Source organism: Sinocyclocheilus rhinocerous, unplaced genomic scaffold, assembly GCF_001515625.1.
Source record: "Sinocyclocheilus rhinocerous isolate Xijiao unplaced genomic scaffold, SAMN03320098_v1.1 scaffold3307, whole genome shotgun sequence".
Lineage (NCBI taxonomy): Eukaryota > Metazoa > Chordata > Actinopteri > Cypriniformes > Cyprinidae > Sinocyclocheilus > Sinocyclocheilus rhinocerous.
In genome coordinates, this window is record NW_015642050.1 from 192323 (window position 1) to 212758 (window position 20436).

The window sequence follows — 20436 nt, forward strand, 5'->3', positions numbered from 1 at the left end:
TCTAAAATCAGACATCTATGGTTCCCTTGACCACTCATGGAACCATTCCAATACACAAAAGGTTCTTTATGGTGGAAAAAAAGCTTATTTTGATTATTAAAATGATCTTCAAACTAAGAAAAAATTATTGTTTACTGAAAATTACTTTGGGGAACCCAAAATAGTCCTTTCTTGGCATTTGCTGCAAAACCCGCTTTTTGGAACCTTTATTTTGTGTGTACATGCTTTTTTGTTGCCCTTTACCATCCATAAGACCTTTCCATTGCACAAAAGGTTCTTTTTATGGAGGAAAAATGTTCTTCAGATTATTAAAATGTTCTTCAAACTAAGAAAAAAATGGTTCTTTTAAAGAAATGTTTACTGAAAAGTTCTTTGGGGAACCCAAAATGGTTCTTACACTCTTAAAAACAAAGGTTTTTCTATTGGCATCTATGGATCCATCAACAACCGTTAACATTTACACTCTTAAACATAAAGGTTCCAAAAACTGGTTTTTGCATTAAAACTGTAGAAGAACCATTACTGGTTCCTCAAATAACCTTTCAGTGAACAGTTCTTAAAAGGACATTTTTTTTCTTAGATTGAAGAATATTTAAAAAATCTGAAGAACCTTTTTCCACTATAAAGAACCTTCTGTGAAATGAAAAGGTTCCATAGATGTTCTTCATGGAACCACAGATGCCAATAAAGAACCGTTTTTTTTTAAGAGTGTATGTAACCTTTCTTTTGCACAAAAGGTTCTTTGTAGAGGAAAAATGTTATTTAGATTATTAAAATGTTCTTCAAATATTAATAATAAAATGGTTCTTCGGGGAACCCAAAATTGTTATTTTATGGAAAGGTTCCATAGATGTTCTTCATGGAACCACAGATGCCAATAAATAACCGTTTTTTTTAAGAGTGTATGTAACCTTTCTTTTGCACAAAAGGTTCTTTGTAGAGGAAAAATGTTATTTAGATTATTAAAATGTTCTTCAAATATTAATAATAAAATGGTTCTTCGGGGAACCCAAAATTGTTATTTTATGGCATCTCAACAAAAACCCTATTTCGGAACCTTTATTTTTACCTTTACCCTCCACAGAACATTTCCATTGCATAAAAGGTTCTTTATGATGGAAAAAGTTTCTTCAGTATATTAAAATGTTCTTCAAACAAACAAAGGTTATTTTAAAGACTGTTTACTGGAAGGTTCTTTGGGGAACTTAAAATGGTTCTCTATGGCATTGTTGCTTTTTTCACTTTTAAGCAGTTTTTTTGGGGTGTTTTTGTTGCCCTTTTTGGAACTTGACAACAGCTGTATGGCAAGAGTGGCCTTTATTTTTGGGTGAGCTACTCCTTTAATCTGATACACACAAGTTAGCAGGCGTTTGCTCTTTTTTTGTGAGCCCTAGATGTACCTGGTATGAAGTCGGCATCAGACTTTTATCAGGCTCCTCTGATCCGATCGTGGCTTCAGCCAGCCTTCAAAGACCTCTTACAGACTATGATTACTCGGACACTCTTTAGAGTGAAAAAGCAAATGTAGCGCACACAAAAGCGTCAGCTATTTTAGGACACATTTTCTTGAAAGGCTGCTCCCGAGGGCACGAGCAAGACTTTTCAAACCCCGGCACCTCTTTTGAGCCAATGACAAATATCCAGTGCATCTGGGCACACTCGACTGCTCTCAGAAGCCCGAACAACAGAAGCTGCAACTTCACATCAAGACTGCATCAGTCACCTCACGTCAAACTTGAAGGGCACAATTGGACACAAGCGACAAGCCGAAAAACACATTAGCATAATGTTTACATAAATGAATACGTAAACACAGCAGCAAGATAATCAGCATGGCACATTTAAATGCTGCAGCCAGCTGTACTCATGCGCTCCCTTCCCTTCAGCTGCCTGAGAAGCAGTGATAGGAGAGGAAAGACATGTCAAACACGCACCCCGGTCTGATTCCGACTCCTGATGCGGTGCGTTGACGTCTCATTTGAACAAGATAGTGACATGGATTAAGCTGCAGCATAGAATCTGACTTTTAGTTTATAGCGGGTGACGCTAAACTACAGCTCTGGAACAGAAAGTATCAACGCTAATGCGATGTACAACAATGAATTATTCTGCTCCTTTTGTAGTCCAAATAAACACGACTCCGAGATTTTAATCACAACCCATGTGCGTTCCATTCAAGGACTCAAAGGAGATGGAATTTCAAAGTCTGGATCAAAGAAAAAACTAATTTTTGCTTTGATTCAACAGGGAACGGTCGCTTTAGATTGGTGGTTGAGTCATAGCTTCAAAGTTATGCATAAACGAAAACGCATGAGGTGCTTCAACACAACAATTTGAATGCTTTCGGCCTTGATTGGTCAGATCAGTGATTCGCAAAAGTGCTTGCTGGAGACTTCTTTTGCTAGACGTTATATTCAGACATAATTAAATGGGTCATATGATGCTTTTTTAAAGATCATTATTTTGTGTATTTAGTGTAACAGAATATGTTGACATGCTTTAAAGTTCAAAAAACACATTATTTTTCAAATACTGTACATTATTGTAGGTCCTATATGCCCCGCATCTCCACAAGCAGAGTCTCATCTTTCACATACTGCAATCTCATGCGATCTCCTTCCCTATAAAGCTTGTTGCACATTGCATAATGTATGAAAATATTGCAATTACAAGCAAATAATTGGATTTCTAATTATATTTACGAAGGAAACATTGACACCTTTCATAAACAGTGCGTCTGTGGTTTTCAATTCGCAGAGGTGCTTTCAGTGGGTTTCAGTTGTGAAACCAAGCATGACGCAAAGTTTTTAGTGACAAGAAATGTGTCGTCTACACATACTACACGTGTAACTGCTGCGAGACACGACAATCAAAGCAAAGTTGTGAGGAGGAATTTTGGACCAATGAGATTCAAAGTGGGCAGGGCACAATTACTTATAATTTGTGTTTGTATAAAACAATTATACACAAACTATACAACAATTATATACAAATTATATACAATTTTAAATTATATACAATTATTTTAAAATAATTGAGCTACTATTATAGTTTTTGTTGAGATTTTGAATCAGATTTTATTTTTTATACATTTTCGGTTTTCATTTTCATTTTAGTTAAAGTTTTAGTAGTTTTGTTGTGTATTTTTGTCATTTTTATTAGCTTTTTGTTTTTAGTTTTTATTAATTAAATTTTCATTTTAGTTTTAGTTTTTTAGTTAAACTAAGATGAGAAATTCTGCCTTGGCAACTAGCTGAAATAAAATAGGTTTACATTTTTTTATATATTTTTTATTTCAGTTAAAGATTTTGTTTCAAGTAATAAACATGATTTCATGTTCAAATAATTATTTATTTTGAGAGTAGCCATGTAATCAAGGTTTATTTTATAACACTGACATTCCCCTTACAAATTTCCAAGCATTGTGTGCTGAGCTGGTCATGGCCACTGAAGCTCTGGTAAATCACAAGTACTTTTTATTATATAAGAGGTGGCTTACATAAAATGTCCTCGAATAGTTCCTGTGTGTCACAAAAAATGTATATCTAGCCAGTTTGGCCCACAAGCAAATGTTGAAATCTTCTACTCTCACAGCTGTATGCAGTAAATGCTCCCTCACCGGTTCTGCACTGCTTGACAAAACTGCATCTGAATAGAAAGAATGGTCGAGGCAATTTACTGTAATGATTGCTTGTTGCATTTTCCCATTCTGCCTCCATATATACAATTTGCTTGACTTAACGCCACGTGACGCCGCGTGGAGCACCGACATGCCTTCATCCTCTTTGGTCTGAGAAGCTTTTGACACAGAATCCCAGGCCTTCCTCCCTCGTCTCGTCACCATTTTGCTGTGAGCTTTTATCTCATAATAACTGTGCTGCCTGTATATTAGCAGGCTCCAACAATCATGTTTAGTAGAGATGAAATTGGTTACTCTATGCCAAGGCTCAATTTGGACTGGATGGTAGCATATGTTGTTGCACGGCACCAAAGGATATAATCTGCTTTGTGGAACATTCTCATTGCCCGTATAGAGGAACCAATGTGGTAGTCTTTATGTCTGCATTAATGTAGAACAGTGCATGTGTGTTTAGCTGGATCTTGTGTATTATAAGACAGGAAAAATGTAAGAAAATTATTAACAGTAATTTAATAAAGAATAAATGCTTCATGTAATAGAAAAAATGTACAAAATTATTATTTAATTATTACATTTCATATTATTTTTTTATTTATTAATACAAGTATTTATTTCCATTAAATAATTTCCATTAAATAAATTATTAAAAATAATAAAAAATAGTTTCAAATCAAAAATCAAATTAAAAAAATATATAGATTTTTTAAAATACAATAATATAAAAAAAATAAAATATCATATTACATAAAAAAGATAAAATGAACACGTCTGCTCAAACCTAATGTTCATTACAAATAGTGAAAGCCTCATCAAAATATTTTATTAAATAGTTTTAACCAGTGTTATTATAGTTAACTTAAACTAAAACCATAAAAAATATATATATTAATATCTGAATATTAAGATTATTCTGAGGTTAAATTATTTTCTAATCTTACCTGTCAATTATTAAAGCATTCAATAAGAAAAAAAAAATAGTACACAATGTACCCAGGGTTAACTAAAATATAAAACAATAAAAAAAAACATTTTGTGTTACTTGAATTAAAATAAACTTTTATAGAAATAAAATGTGCAAAAACCTATTTTATTTTATTTAAGCTAGTTTCCAAGGCAATATCATTTTCATTTATTTTAATTTGATATACTAAAATAATTATTAATAATATTAATAATTTTTTTAAATTTTTTTTTTTTTTAAATTTTTAAATTTTTTAATTTTTTAATTTTAATTAATAATTAAATATAATTAAAACTAAAACAAAAATGAATAAAAACTATATATATATATGGCGCTGAGCCAGAGAAAGACGTGCTCGGTGCTTTTCTTATATCAAAACTGTTCAGTGTTTTCAATCACTTTATTTAATTTATTTTAAGATTTCAGACATTTAAATAGACATTTCAATTAAGTACTAGCAAAAAAAGAAATTTATAGTTTGTTAAATATTTAAATTACCGAAAAAAATAAGTGTGGAATGTTAGACACTTCATGCACTCAACTGTCGCAACATTAATTACATAGCGAAGGGGGAGCGGCTATCAGACTCTGATTATGAATGACAGAATAACCTTATATAATTCATACTCTACATGGTTGAGTACATAGTGCATAAGTACATAGTGTATAAGTGCACAGTGTATTTTCATTTGGGACGCAGCTAATGTCTCGTAAGCAATGCAGGTGTTTTGTAGTTGGATGTAAAAGTGAACATGAGAGTCTTCATTTTCTCCCGACATGAGAGCCACTGAGGACGCAGTGGATTAGTTTTGTTTTGGATGGTAATGCGCCACCAAATACACCTAAATTAGTTTATGTCTGCGCAAATCATTTTACTCCAGATTGCTTTCTGAATGAGGGACAATTCAAGGCAGGTTTTGCTAAAAAGTTCAAACTCAAGGATGGATCAGTACCCACTGTTCATGATCCAGCTGCACCTCCAGAAGAAGTAAGTCTCACACTTTATATTTTTTATGAATATTTGCAAATCGCCTTTCCTCTTCCACGGAAGAGGGGGCGGGGTTAGCAGAGCTAATTAGCATTTAAAGAGACATGCACCGAAATGGCTCGCTGTGAACAAAGCTGTTTTTGACAAGGTAAAAAGGTGTTGTTTTACACGACCACTGAATAATTTTAACCAAAGTATGTTGCAGACATTTGATGAAGACCCTAAAGAATCATACCAACTTGTGGAAAATGGGCATCCGATGTCCATTTTAATAAATACAAATAATAATAAGCTAATGATAATACAAAAAAAAAAAATCTCATTCAAACTCTTTCTATTTAACTAAAGAATTTGTGTATTGGTAGATGAAAAAACTACTGCAAAAATCTAACATGTGCATTTCAAGGGAATCAATGGTAGTTTGACTGAAAATTACCATGGTAAATTTGTGTAGTGGTGTAGTTTTGTTTAGACTAATAGCAAAGAAGTTTAAGTATGCTTTTCTTGATTTTGCTAAACCTCTTTTTTTTGTATGTGCACCTTTGTACAAAGATTCTCATGCTTTGATGAAGGATTATATTTATTCATTAAATATGGCACCTTTGGCAGATAATTGTACCGATGGTTGAAAACTGTTGCAAATGACAAAGCTGTGGACACAGTAATTGGTATAATGACTCAGGGTTTTTTAGATTAAATACCTTAGTGTAATTATAGTGTAAATGGATCCATATAATGAATATAAAATAGTTGTATTTGGCCTTTGAGTTTCAAACTGTACCTTGAAGCTCCATCTGTAGAAAAACCCAGGCACTGGAGAGGATGAACGAAAACCAGAAACCCATCTCCTCCGATCACACACCAACAAAACAAATCTGTAAAAAATAGACCGAAAGTTACATATGTAAAGAGATACACACACATGCACTTAAGAGGGTCTAGGACGTTACAATGGCTCTTGATTTTTTTCTCTCTTTTTTTACCTTCACAGTCCATTGAAGCACTTCTTTTGAATAAGTTCAAGTTTTCAGAGAGAACCTTAGGAACACTTCAAAGTGAAGCCCAGGGAGTGTTTCTATACTGCATGGAAAGAGCTCTCTCAAGTTCACGGCCATTACGCCACGCTTTAGCCTCCTCCACTACTCCCTATCTCTCTCTCAAAGCCAATAGCGCTTGCATTTCAAGTCAGACTGCAATCTCTTCCAATTACCAACCACACTGGAACAAATAATAGTGATTTACTTAATTAAAAACTAAACATTTTCCCATCTAAATAAACAAAAGAAATTGAAAGCGCTGGCTCCTTGAGGCATCTCCCTCGGTCCATTAGTTGCAGTCCAATGGGCTTTGATAGGAATTAACTCACACTCAATTATACTCTGTGCCCGCAAACAGTCCCAGACGCCAAACCGTGAACGCGCGACTGCAATCTCCGTGAATGGATGGAGGGCTTTCGGTCGGAGCATACGCACACTGTATTTAGACATTCTTTAAACATATCCCTTCATTTTCTCTGTCTGTCTTCTTTTTCATCACATGCACCCAGAGAGGTCTTTAGCCTTTCATCAGCACAAGCTCCCAGCATTCCTATACAAACTCTGTTATTTTTGCATTGGGTCACTTTTATGTTTAATGCATAATTAATACTATTAATGGGCCTTTTCTAGGTTGGTAAGGTAAGTACATTTTTGTAAGATTGTATTATGTCATCTCAAACTAAATTGATTATTTCAATTTATGTCGTAATATATTTATGCCTTCAGAAACTTAGTTTTGCAGTTTAATTTAACAAAAAGAGGATTCATGATTATGATTATAGTGACATTTAAGTGAAATGTTATCATGCCATCTTTATGGAATATTTCATTACTTTAACTCACATTTTAAACACGTTTAATAAAACACTTTTACCTAAAATTGAAATATATTCACAGCTGTAAAAATATATATTTTTAATGAATTAATTTGATTATTCAGCAAGGATTCATTAAATTGATGAAAAGTGCCAGTAAAGACATTTATAAAATTGCAAAATATTTCCATTTCAAATCAATTCTGTTCTTTTGAACTTTCTGTAAATCAAAAATCCTGAAAAAAATGGAAATCATGGTTTCCATAAAATTAATAAACTGTTGATTCTGTTTCGTGAGCACAAAATCAATATATTAAAAGAGACTCCTGAAGGGTCTTAAATAAATTACATTTTAAAATAGAAAAGTTATTTTCAATTGTAACAATATTACACGCTATTTTTGTTCAAATAAATGCAGCCTGAGTAAGCATAATACTTTTTTCAAAACTAAATATTATTCACAAAAATATTAATCAGCACAAATATTTTCAGTTTTTTATTTTACTATATTCTTGACCAAATAAATGCAAAAGTCTTAGTAAGCATGAGAAACTTCCTTCAAAACTATTTAAAAATCCTATTGATCCCAAACATTTGAACAGTAGTGTATATACAGAGAGAAAATGAAGTGTAGCATACCTGTAGCATACCTGCTAGTGCAACAAGATTATTTTCATATGTATGAGGGACACCTGTTTTGTAAAATGACCCACATGTTACTATGGGCTTCCGGTTAACATAACTGCATCTGTTCCACTATATTCCTTCAGAGTGTATTGAATGACCTTTAACCTCGTACGCTTTGGTACAAACATTATGTGTAACTGGATTGTTTGGTGGTTATGACCACAGCTAGCTAATGAAAACCCAAATATCAAACTCATACTAAGAACAAGACACAGCAAGGATATCCATGAACAACTTAAGGTAACTTTATGCAGTCATGTAAAGGCTACATAAAATCCAGATTAAATTTAGCCAGCTCTGACCCACCCAAATACCATTTCAGAGGCACTTTTTTTTTACCTTTGCAGTGTAAATTTGGCATTACTCCATTGTTTATACAGTATATCTACTCATTCTCTCATTAACCAGCTACTTGTCAGTCTCTCTACTGCCTCTGCGAGTTGCATATACACAATGTGATCGCAGAACAAAAACTTTAATTCCACAGAAAACTATAAGAGTTTGATTATGACTACTTAACTAGGGCTCATGCCCCTATAAAAAGACACTAGCGGAGTGCTCAGTTTTTTCTCTACTATTTTCTCCTTCAAATTCGAACGTTCCCCGAGTGCGCTGTGGACTAACCAAAAGAAAAAAAAACACAGTTTTTGTTCAGACTTCACTGCTGTGCTAGTCACTGCTCGTTGTGAACATTAACTTATCTCTTCTTTTCTTTTTGACACAAACCTTATTTTGGTGCGTCGGAGCACTGTCAGGGAGATGTGAAGAAGGTCTGAAGTTATGTCTGGAGTCTGGAGCTCTTCTGAATGACTCAGTGATTCATGTCCAGGTCTTTTAATGAGATGCTCTTCAGGCCTGTCCAACCTCCCTTCTCCACTGTCCCCAAAGACAAACAAGTACCTTAATTATTGCAGGGAAAACATCAACATGGCACAGGAAGGGGAATTTAATTAATACATTTTCTCAATTTGTTTTGTTCATGTTTCCATGTTTTGTCATTTTATGCTACTGCAACAGTAGCATTAATTTACCTGAACAGACAAGCAAAGGTAAAACACAGAGTGTAGGTTTTATATATATATATAAGTGATAGTAAAGATTTTATCATTTTTTATCAATTTATTAAAAGTATTGAATGAAAGTATTCAGAATCCTGATAAAAGTATCACAGGTTCCAAAAAAAAAAAAAACATTAAGCAATACAACTGTTTCCAAAATTGATAATAAATCAGCATGTCAAATGATTTCTGAAGGATCATGTGGCACTGAAGACTGGAGTAATGGCTGATGAAAATTCAGGTTTGCATCACAGGAATAAATTATATTTTAAAATATATTCACATTCACAAACATTTATTTTAAATTATAATATTATAAATATTTCTGATAAAATAAATGCAGCCTTGATGATATATATAATTTTGAGTATTATTTAGAATATAGATTATATTTAGAATGTAGATAGCATCAAAGCTAAAACATTTTTTGGTCCTATATATGAATGTAATATTGACATTGTAATGTCTCTCAGAATAAGAATCATCGTCTTCCTTGGTAGATTGAACAGAACTGTAATCTGTGCACATACAGGGTGCATCGGCATGTCTATATGATTCCTGCATGCTGTCACGGATGCCATTCTGCTCAATGACAATTGATGCTTGTGCTGGAGTTTGTTTACATCTCATATATGTCCTTGTCAGTCTCCTTGTGTCTTCAGAAATGTGAAATTTGAAAGATATGAAATTCGATTCCCTGTAGATGCAAACTTGGTATGGTTTCTGGCTGGACCGGAGAGAGGCATCACATGCATTGACCCTGTCAGGTACATGTTAAGGTTTTTATTTTATTTATTTATTTATCATTACATCATCAACACAACCCCACACTCAAGCCTGGACCTATTGGATGCAAAAACAGCATGAAATATCCCAATGTGCAGAAAATGAGATCAGCTCTCTGCTCTCTGACTGGGGCATGCAGATGTTTTTGCAAATCCAAGTACCTGCTTCACAACTAGCATCTCCTGGGTCGTCAGAGTTCAGTTATACATACAGAGCTTTGTAGAAGTACATTTTATATATATGTATGTATGTATGTATGTATGTATATATATATATATTTTTTTTTTTTTTTTTTTTTTTTTTTTTTACGCATTATACACTACCGTTCAAAAGTAAGAAAATCGGTAAGATTTTTAAAAGCGTTTGAAAAAAAATAAACTCTTTTATACTTTATACTATCCATACCAAGGCTGCATTTAGTTGATCAATAATACAATGTTAGACCTACAATCCTGAAAATACATTTTTATTTAATTTCGAACTTTAGATTAAGATACATTTTTATTTTTTTATAAAAAATTATTAAAAAAATATGTCACCAATTCACCCACCATGTCAAACTTTTTTGTAATACTGTAAAAAAACAAACAAAAAAAAAAAACATGTTTTTGTGGAACCTCTAAAATGTCATTTGAGTTTATCTTTTATTTAATGCAATGACCACCTGTTTAATAATATCAACATCTGTTGAATTAAAAAGACATCTCCAATTCTGATGACAAATCTGAACACTGTGTAACGAACACAAAAATACTAATATGGGAAGTCATCAATAGATTGCGGTATTATGCTGGAAAAAGCTAAGAATTTTAAGGGCACTAATGGATTTCACCCACTTTTAGCTTCCTGAGGTGGCAGCACTGTTAAAATGCTCTTTGTTTTAACTCTTTGTCGTACCATTTCAACATAGTATCTCAGCTTCCACACAGAAATACTTCTCCGTCTCTCCTTCCCCTTGACACAGAAGTCAACTTAAAACTGACAAGGGAGAGAGAGAGAGAGAGAGAGAGAGAGAGAGAGAGAGACAACGGCCTTCTTTCAAGCCTCTATCTCCTCACTCTTACTTGTCTTCTTAAAGCCAAAGGAGAGATGGGAGAAAAAGAGGAAAAGTATATAAAGCCAAGCAGAACTAAAAAGCCAAGGTATCTTTTAGCGTGATAAAACACTTGCATGTGAGAGAACGCAGCTTACCTGTTGAGTTTCCCAGCTCGCCTTTGTCTCGCCTCATCTGGAGGTTCTTCTCTGAAGACGTTCACCAGCTCTGCTGAGGAAATGCCAATGGGGCTCCCCTACACACGCTCCCCTCATCCTGACGCTTTCTTAACAACCAGACAGCAATGGAGGAGTGAAACGAGGGAGGATGAGTGAATATAAATGAGATGAGGTGACGCGCAAACTGCTGACTGCAAAAATGCAGAGGTAACGTGGCACTCCATCTAACACTCGGCCTCTGCCCCTTCATCTCATCATATTTCGGCCATTAGTGAGCATTTAATGAGCTTTGACGGAGCTACAGAAGTGTGCAACACATAGTACATGGCCTTTCTAATGGACTACATCTAGAATAACACACTGCCTTTCTCCATTCTAATTCACTTCTTGTTCTTTTTCGCTCTGTTTGTATGTTGAGGGACATTGGTACCCTTGTCGACACTAAAGTGAACGCAGCAGTCTCCACAGCCACCAGTTTTGTAACATTTATGCTCATGCATAATAAATATGGCACAGACTATTCACTTTATTTTATATACTGAACACTCCTTAAAGGCCACCTTGGCTCTCTTACTGTGCACAGCAACAGATTTTTACACAGAATTCATTTTCCACAACTGAATATTTGATTGTGTGCTGAAAACCAATTGTTTTTCTTTTTTTTTTTTATTATTATCATATGCTACATAATACAAAAAAACGAAAAGATGTGGATTGACTTTCTGGTGTTGCCATTGAGAAAAAGCAGTTGGAATTTAATTGATTCTGCACAATGGACAACGGTTTTTCTTCTTTAGAAATGTCTATACTTATAAACACAAGACAAGGATCTATAGACACGGCTCATCTCGTCTTCCTAAAAAAAAAAAAGAATACCAAAATGCTAGACCTTTTCCCAGAACTAACATAAAAAATTACAATAAAATTAAAATAAAGAAAATAAAATGCTACTAAAAACCCCTCTCTCTCTCTCTCTTTCTCTCTCTTTCTCTCTCTCTCTCTCTCTCTCTCTCACACTCACACACACACACACACACACACATTCAGCAAAGATGCATCGAATTGATCAAAAGTGACAATAAAGACATTTACAATATAACAAAAGATGTCCAATTCAAGTAAATGTTTTAATCAAATTAAAAGTCAAATAAATGTTGTTCTTACAAATTAAACTTCAGTTTCCACAAAAAAAAATATTAGACTATTAAACAGCACAGCTGTTTTATTTTTTAAACATTGATAATGATAAGAAATGTTTATTGAGTAAATCAGCATATTAGAATGATTTCTGAAGGATCATGTGACACTGAAGACTGGAGTAATGATTACTGTTTTTACTGATCAATTAATAATAATAATAAAATAAATGAGGTCTTGGTGAGCCTAAGGGACTTCTTTCAAAAACTTTAACCAACCCTGCACTTACCAACACACAACTGCTGTATTTCTGTGTTATATTATATTATATTATATTATATTATATGATATCATATTATAAGAGAGGGTGCTCTTTTGTTCTTATGTTATTTTTATTATTATTATTTTTTTGGATCAATGAAGCCAAGTCTCTTTACAAGAGAAGGTCATCAGTATTCTGCAATGCTTTGTTCGGTGTTCAAATGTTCAGAATCTTCTACAACAACACAGAAAAATGTCATTTATTCCCTCAATTAATAATAATAAAAAAAAACACTATATTTCATAAAAGACATACATTTAATGCTACAAGGTCTCACATGAAAGTGTTTTCACTATATCTGGGACATTGAGAGGTACATTGAATCTGAATGTGTAAACAGCAAGAAGTGAAGCTCAGTCACAAGAGGAGACAGATCAATTCAGATGAACTGGGTGGAGTGCTCTTATAGCTGTATATGCCTCTGTCAAGGCCGTGGCCTTCAACACAGACACACACACAAACACACACACAAACACACAAATCTACATGCACACGTACAACAGACGCACACAGTGAGGCGTGCTTCATAAGTGGAAGGAGGCATGGGGTAGGTGTTTCATAGAGAGCTGGAGAGACAGATGTGAACAGCTGGGGCCTGTTGCTCAGTCATTATGTAGAGTGGCCCCCAGGCACAGGTTAATGTGAACCCACACACTCACATATATACACACATACATATGCAAATGCAAGCACATGCATAGCACAACAGCAAAAACAGCCTTACTAATCAAGGAAACGTACACATGGTCACAAAGTACTATAATGAAAAAATGAAAAATGTTGTTTGCATATTTACCCATAGATCCAAAGAAAGACCTGTGTGTGTGTGTGTGTGTGTGTGTGTGTGTGTGTGTGTGGGTGATAAATATATAATAATATAATAAATATGAAATAAAAAATATAATATTCTTTAAAACTGATTAACTTAATTAAATTTGTTTAGTAATTTTAATTTTATTAACTGCTCACTTTCCCTCACTTTTCCCTCACAACCCCTTGCAATTATTGTATGTGTGTATGTATGAATATATATATATACTGTATATATATATTTATATAAATATAAAAAGCATACCGAAGCATTTTTTCCGTCTACAATTTAGAATGCCTTGAATTTTGAGTTTGAATAGACTAATAAATCACGTGCGTGCACTGTCTGTGATATACTTGATAATGTCAGATCGCACATCATTACAACACTTATCATATTATGGCAGACGATGCTGTATCGCACGCCCCAGACTCGACTTGAGTGGAAAATGAATCATCCGCGGTTGTGCGCGCACTTGTTTGCACGTGAGCAAAGGTGTTTTTAGGAGTCTAACTCACAGACAGCAGACCACTGATTCGTCAAACCTGCTTTCCTGCAGTCCGTGTTATTCTGACTTCTGACTATTTTGTAGTAAGTAACGAATATGCTTCGGGGAAATGTATCGGAGTAAAAGTATACATTTTAATTAGGAAATGTAGTGGAGTAAAAGTAAAAGTTGGCTGAAATATAAAAACTCAAGTAAAGTACAAATACTCCCAAAAAATACTTAAGTACTGTAACAAAGTATTATTACTTCGTTACAATACACCACTGATATCTACACACACACATATTGCAAGGGATTGTAAAGTAAAATGCAATGAAAGAGATAACAAAATAGGAAAACAGGTGCAGGTAAAAAGTGAATGAGAGATGGATGGGGTAAGGCTAACCAGAGGAAGGAGAAGAAGAAGAAAAAAACACTGGAGAAAAGTACCAGGAGACAGAGATGCTGCAAAGTTAGTTCACAGAAAGTGAAGATCACGCACATTCGTGCACACACAAGCACACAAATACACATGAACACACACATAAACACTGTCACAAGAGATGCAGTGAAGGAAAAATGGTCAAGGAAAGTAATATCCTCAGCAATAAAAGTATAAGTGCAAGAGGGGCTCTGTAAGTAAAAAATGTACGTGAGAGATTGTGGTATATGGTATAAAACAAAATCACGCTCATGTAATACAAATGTGCTCATTGGGAATTTAAATTAATAGTGACCTACTGGGTAACCTTTCTAAGGCTTCTGAGAACCAAAATATATATAATATGTGTCATTTTTAATACTAATATATTCACACACAAATAGTATTAACAACAACAACAATAATAATTTTATGAATTAATTAATTTATTTTTGATAACAACCCCGGTTTGGCAGTCACTCTTCTCTTCACTGCCAAGGTACAGCACGCATGCAGCTTATATTTGGATTTGTTTGTGGACTATTTTTAGTAAATAATTAGTAATTTTTACATGAATCCATCTTCGTGTACACATTAATGTGTTGAAGTGTTCCCTTTGCACAGACATACACTCCAAAACACATCAGCACACACACACCATCTATTCCCTTTTTAAAGCACAGTGAGTGGGAGACAGGAAGTTTAATTACAGAATGCAAACAGTATAGCAACAGGTTACACAGATAAAAGATGAGGGGAAAGGGGTTTTATAGACACTAATAACCAAATTCATCAGAGAGAATTTAACTCTCCCAGCAGCTCACTTTAAACAGAGCCATATTTAATGAAAAAGGACCCCACTGACCCATACGCACCTCCAAAGGCCCTAGCTCAAGATCGGATCCCATGTGTGCAGTCTGAGCCTAGGAATTACAACCTAACCCTGTAGCCTTCATTGTATCCTGCAGACCCGCTGTCAGCTTGAGGCTATTAACGACAGAGCGCCATGCTAATACCACACAGCAGCAGTGTGATTAGTGCCAGATTCAACTGGCATGACTTCTACAATGCATTACTTCTGGAAACAACTGTGCCAAGGTAGCATAATGCTGTTTTTTCTTTTGTATTTAACAAAACTTGACAAAAGTTTTACTGCAACTCTGTCTAGCTGTTTCACCACATAGGCAGCAACTTTCTAAGATTTTAAATGCTTTACATCTCACATACACAACACACAAATTGACAAATTTCAATAAGTCCACAACAATTGACTATAGTGTGACATTAGTATGTTGCTAAGCTAACTCAATCAAGCAGAATAAATGCATCACAAATATACTGTACACTACAGTTCAAAAGACGGGGGCCAGTAATTATCATTCATTCATTCATTCATTCATTCATTCATTTATTTATTTATTTATTTATTTATTAAATCATGCTAATATGCAACAAGAACACATTAAATTGATCAAAAGTGACAATAAAAACATTTATAATGTTACAAACAATTTATATTTCAAATAAATGCTTTTCTTTTGAAATGTCTATTTCTAATATGCTAATAATGTAAAAATTAATCATGGGTCTTGTAATTTTCATAAAAAAAAATTAAGGTGATAATTAAAAAATAGTGTGTATATTTTCTTAAAGAAATTGTGGTTCAGTGTTGTATAGAAAATATTGAGAACTTTTCACTAATAAAACCAAGAGATTATGTTTTCCTCATATTTTTTTAAGGAAACCTAAGCAGTTTTGAGGCTTGAATTGAGGAACTGATTAAACTGAAAGAAAAAAAAAAAATAGAAAAAAAATAATAATAAAATTAAGGAAAGAAGGCTCCCTATTTATTAAGAGAATTAGCTAAATTTTGCAGTTTTATTTTGGCGGTGATTGTTAGTTCCCAGCATGCTTTGCATATGGCTGGATATGGAGAGTAAATATTGAAATTAAGTGCTACTTTACGTGTTTTTGAGTTTTTGAAGTTTCTGTCATTACCATTGTGCAGAAGAGTAGAACTTATGGTTATGGATAACTACATGTACTACTACTATGAGGCATGATGCTTTGTTCAATGAGCAGTAGCTTTGCTTTTAAATAATTTTAAATAATATTTCATGATCATATAAATGCAGCCTTGGTGACTTCTTTCAAAAACCTTACCAACCCTAATAATTTGAACAGTAGTGCATTCTGGGATTGCAGTGTTGGGAAGGTTACTTTGGAAATGTAATAGGTTACAGATTAGAAGTTACCCTATTTAAAATGTAATACGTAGCTTAACTATTTCAATTACTTTATTAAAGTAATGTAACTGATTATGTTTGATTACTTTTTGATTAATGTTTGATTACTTTTCTAAATTTCTAACGAATGTTTTAAACTGTTAATCATTTTGAAACATTTAAACCAGGCAGGGTTAACCTTCCAGTAGTATTCAACACTGATTACTGTCAGACTTTCAAAATCCTTCTTCACTTGAATTAAGATTATTAGAAAATTAAGATTTAATTTTAAAGCACAGCCACCACAAAATCAGACTTTAGCACCTCTTTTTACTTTGAGATCTCTGAGGTTAAATACAGATTTAAAATAATAAGATACAGTTTACTAGTTATGATACTGTTTTAAAATCAAATCCTTGCATAGCTATGAAACAGTGGCATCTAACAATGCCTTGGGAAAAAAAACTGTTAATCGTAAAAATAAAGCATATGCATAAACCAAATAGGAAATGAAATGCCCTATTTGTCCTATTTAATTATGTAATTCCGTTACATGTAACTAGTTTCTCCCCAACACTGCTTATAAGTGAAGGATAGATGTGATACTGTCTGCTTTCGGTCAAAAGAAGGTATCTTACTAGGTAGCATCACTGTGTTGCCTATGCCTCTCTGAAACACACCTATGCTATGCCTTCACTACTGTGATATTTTATACATTTGGTACATGCAGAAAGAATTAGCCAACTTAAGAATTATCGTCCGATTACATTTGATTCAGTGACCTCTTTTAGATTATGTGATTTGCAAGAAAAAAACATTTTTTACTAACATGGTTTTTGTTAAAACATTATCTCTCTTTCCCTCAAGGGAGAGTTTAACCCACTTCCGTGGTAGAGATTTACATTGACTTGAATGTAGGTTAGTTCATTACATGCTGATATATTTTTTTATTTAATCTTTTAGTGGGTTTTCATGTGTGCTTTTCTTTGTTTGATTTAATATAAAGGGATGAACAAAACACATGTAAAAAATAAAAATAAAATCCATCAAATTAATTAGCATCAAAAATCTAAACTCAATTTACAACAAAAGGATAAGAATTATCGTCTGATTACATTTGATTCAGTGACCTCTTTTAGATTATGTGATTTGCAAGAAAAAAACATTTTTTGCTAACATGGTTTTTGTTAAAACATTATCTCTCTTTCCCTCAAGGGAGAGTTTAACCCACTTCCGTGGTAGAGATTTACATTGACTTGAATGTAGGTTAGTTCATTACATGCTGATATATTTTTTTATTTAATCTTTTAGTGGGTTTTCATGTGTGCTTTTCTTTGTTTGATTTAATATAAAGGGATGAACAAAACACATGTAAAAAATAAAAATAAAATCCATCAAATGAATTAGCATCAAAAATCTAAACTCAATTTACAACAAAAGGATAAACTTTCAGATCATCACACCTTAAAACAACTGATCTGAAATGTCCAGAAGTCATTGAGCTGTTTAATATCCAAATTGACCCCATTTATTTTCCTGGTACACATTCCTGGTCTTATTGTGAACAATTAATTTTCTGAAGAAAAAAGTTTGTGTTTATAATCTTTCATCAAAATGCAATAATTTATTTTCTCTAAACGTTTTTGCTTGTTCGGCTAACATCCCCAATCAATCTTATTTTTCAGACAAATATGTGTCATATAGAGACCGATTTTCACATTCAAGTTAATTTTGTCTCTTTAAATATCCAGTTTTACTCGCAAATTCACTAAAGTTTGAGAGGTGGTAAGACTTTTGTTTTTGAAAAAAGTCTCTTCTGCTCACCAAGGCTGCATTTATTTGATCAAAAATACAGTAAAAATTGTAATATTGTGAAATATTATTACAATTTAAAATAACTTTTATATTTGAATGCATTTTCAAATGTAATTTATTCCTTTAATGCTGTCACGAATCCGGTCTATGAACTTCCGTTCACTCACCACCAGAGGTCACCCGCTCATTACATGGACTCTCACACTACACCAACTGTTACACTATACCCTGGACTACATTTCCCATCATCCATTGCACTGATTGCACACAGCTGTAACCAATCACACGCTCACCTGAAAGCTACTAATAACACACACTATATAAATCAGTCTCACACCACCATTCAACGCTGAGTATTGTTTAACATTTATCACTCTTCTAGTGGTAGCTACTTAACAGAGCCAGTTCCCGGTCTAGTTCATATTTCATAGTTTAGTCTAGTCTTGCCTTGCCTGTTTTCCTGTGTGAAGATCTTTGCCTGTGTATTACGGATTACCCCTTTTGTCAAGCCCTCTGGATTCTGTTCGCCTATCGAAGACCCACGCTTGTCCTAGGATTACTCTTTGTCTTGCCTGTGTTGTACCTGTTTGCCATTGTTTGACCCATGCCTGTTATATGACGACGTCTTGGAAATAAAGCCTTGCATATGGATCCGCACGTCTCACATCTTGTTCGTCCCGTTACAAATGCAAAGCTGAATATTCAGCATCATTACTCCAGTCTTCAGTGACATGTGATCCTTCAGAAATCATTCTAATATGCTGATTTGCTGATTAAAAAAAAACAACATTTATTATTATCAATGTTGAAAACAGTTGTGCCGCTCAATATTTTGTGCAAACAGTGATTTTTTTTTTTCAGGATTATTTGATGAATATAAAGAAGCATTTATTTGACATAGAAATATTTTGTAACATTGTAAATGTCTCAGAAAATTTATGTTTGATGATTGAATGTGTCCACGCTAAATTAAATTAATTACTTTCAAAAAAAAAATCTTACTCCAAACTTTTGAACAGTGGTATGTCACACTATAGTAAAAGTAAATGGAGGTTGCTTCAACATTTTAAAAATGTATTTAATGTATATAATTGCAAAACTAAACATCATAAAGCGCTATATAAATGCATCATTCATTCAACCGTGGTGGTCTTCTGCTCTGTTCGCTCCGCCGTGGTGGTTTTCTGCTGCGCCTGTTCCGTCTGCTCCGCCGTGGTGGTCTGCTGTCTGGCTCTGCTATACCCTGGACTACATTGCCCATCATCCATTGCACTGATTGTACACAGCTGTAACCAATCACACGCTCACCTGAAAGCTACTAATAACACACACTATATAAATCAGTCTCACACCATTATGTTTGATGATTGAATGTGTCCACGCTAAATTAAATTAATTACTTTCAAAAAAAAAATCTTACTCCAAACTTTTGAACAGTGGTATGTCACACTATAGTAAAAGTAAATGGAGGTTGCTTCAACATTTTAAAAATGTATTTAATGTATATAATTGCAAAACTAAACATCATAAAGCGCTATATAAATGCATCATTCATTCATTCATTCATCATGATATATTTTATTGACTTTTTTAGTAACTAGTAATAAGTAGTTAATAACTAGTAATTTTACATAACTTCACTGACATTTGCAGTGCATCCCCAGTGCTTAGTATTTTGTTCTTGTACCCATGAATTATCAAGTACAAACACAGTTCAAGTTTTAGTACGACTGTATTGCACTTGAGCGGCCGCATACACATAAACACACTCAAAACACAGGCACAACATCAAAACACAGCAACCTGCCTATCTCTGATTACAGAAATCGCCTTCATCAACAAGCATCCGTCTGGCGCGGCGGTCTGGCTGGGACACAAGTCTGGCGTAATCTCACAAGTCTCAAACAGATCTCTGGGATCTTCAAGCTAGGAAACGTCACATCGACATTAAAGTTCGTACAGGGGGGGATGGGCGGCTTTTCTAATCCCTTAGTTGTTGGTGACCCACAAGGAGTTGGTTTGGGCAGGAGGAAA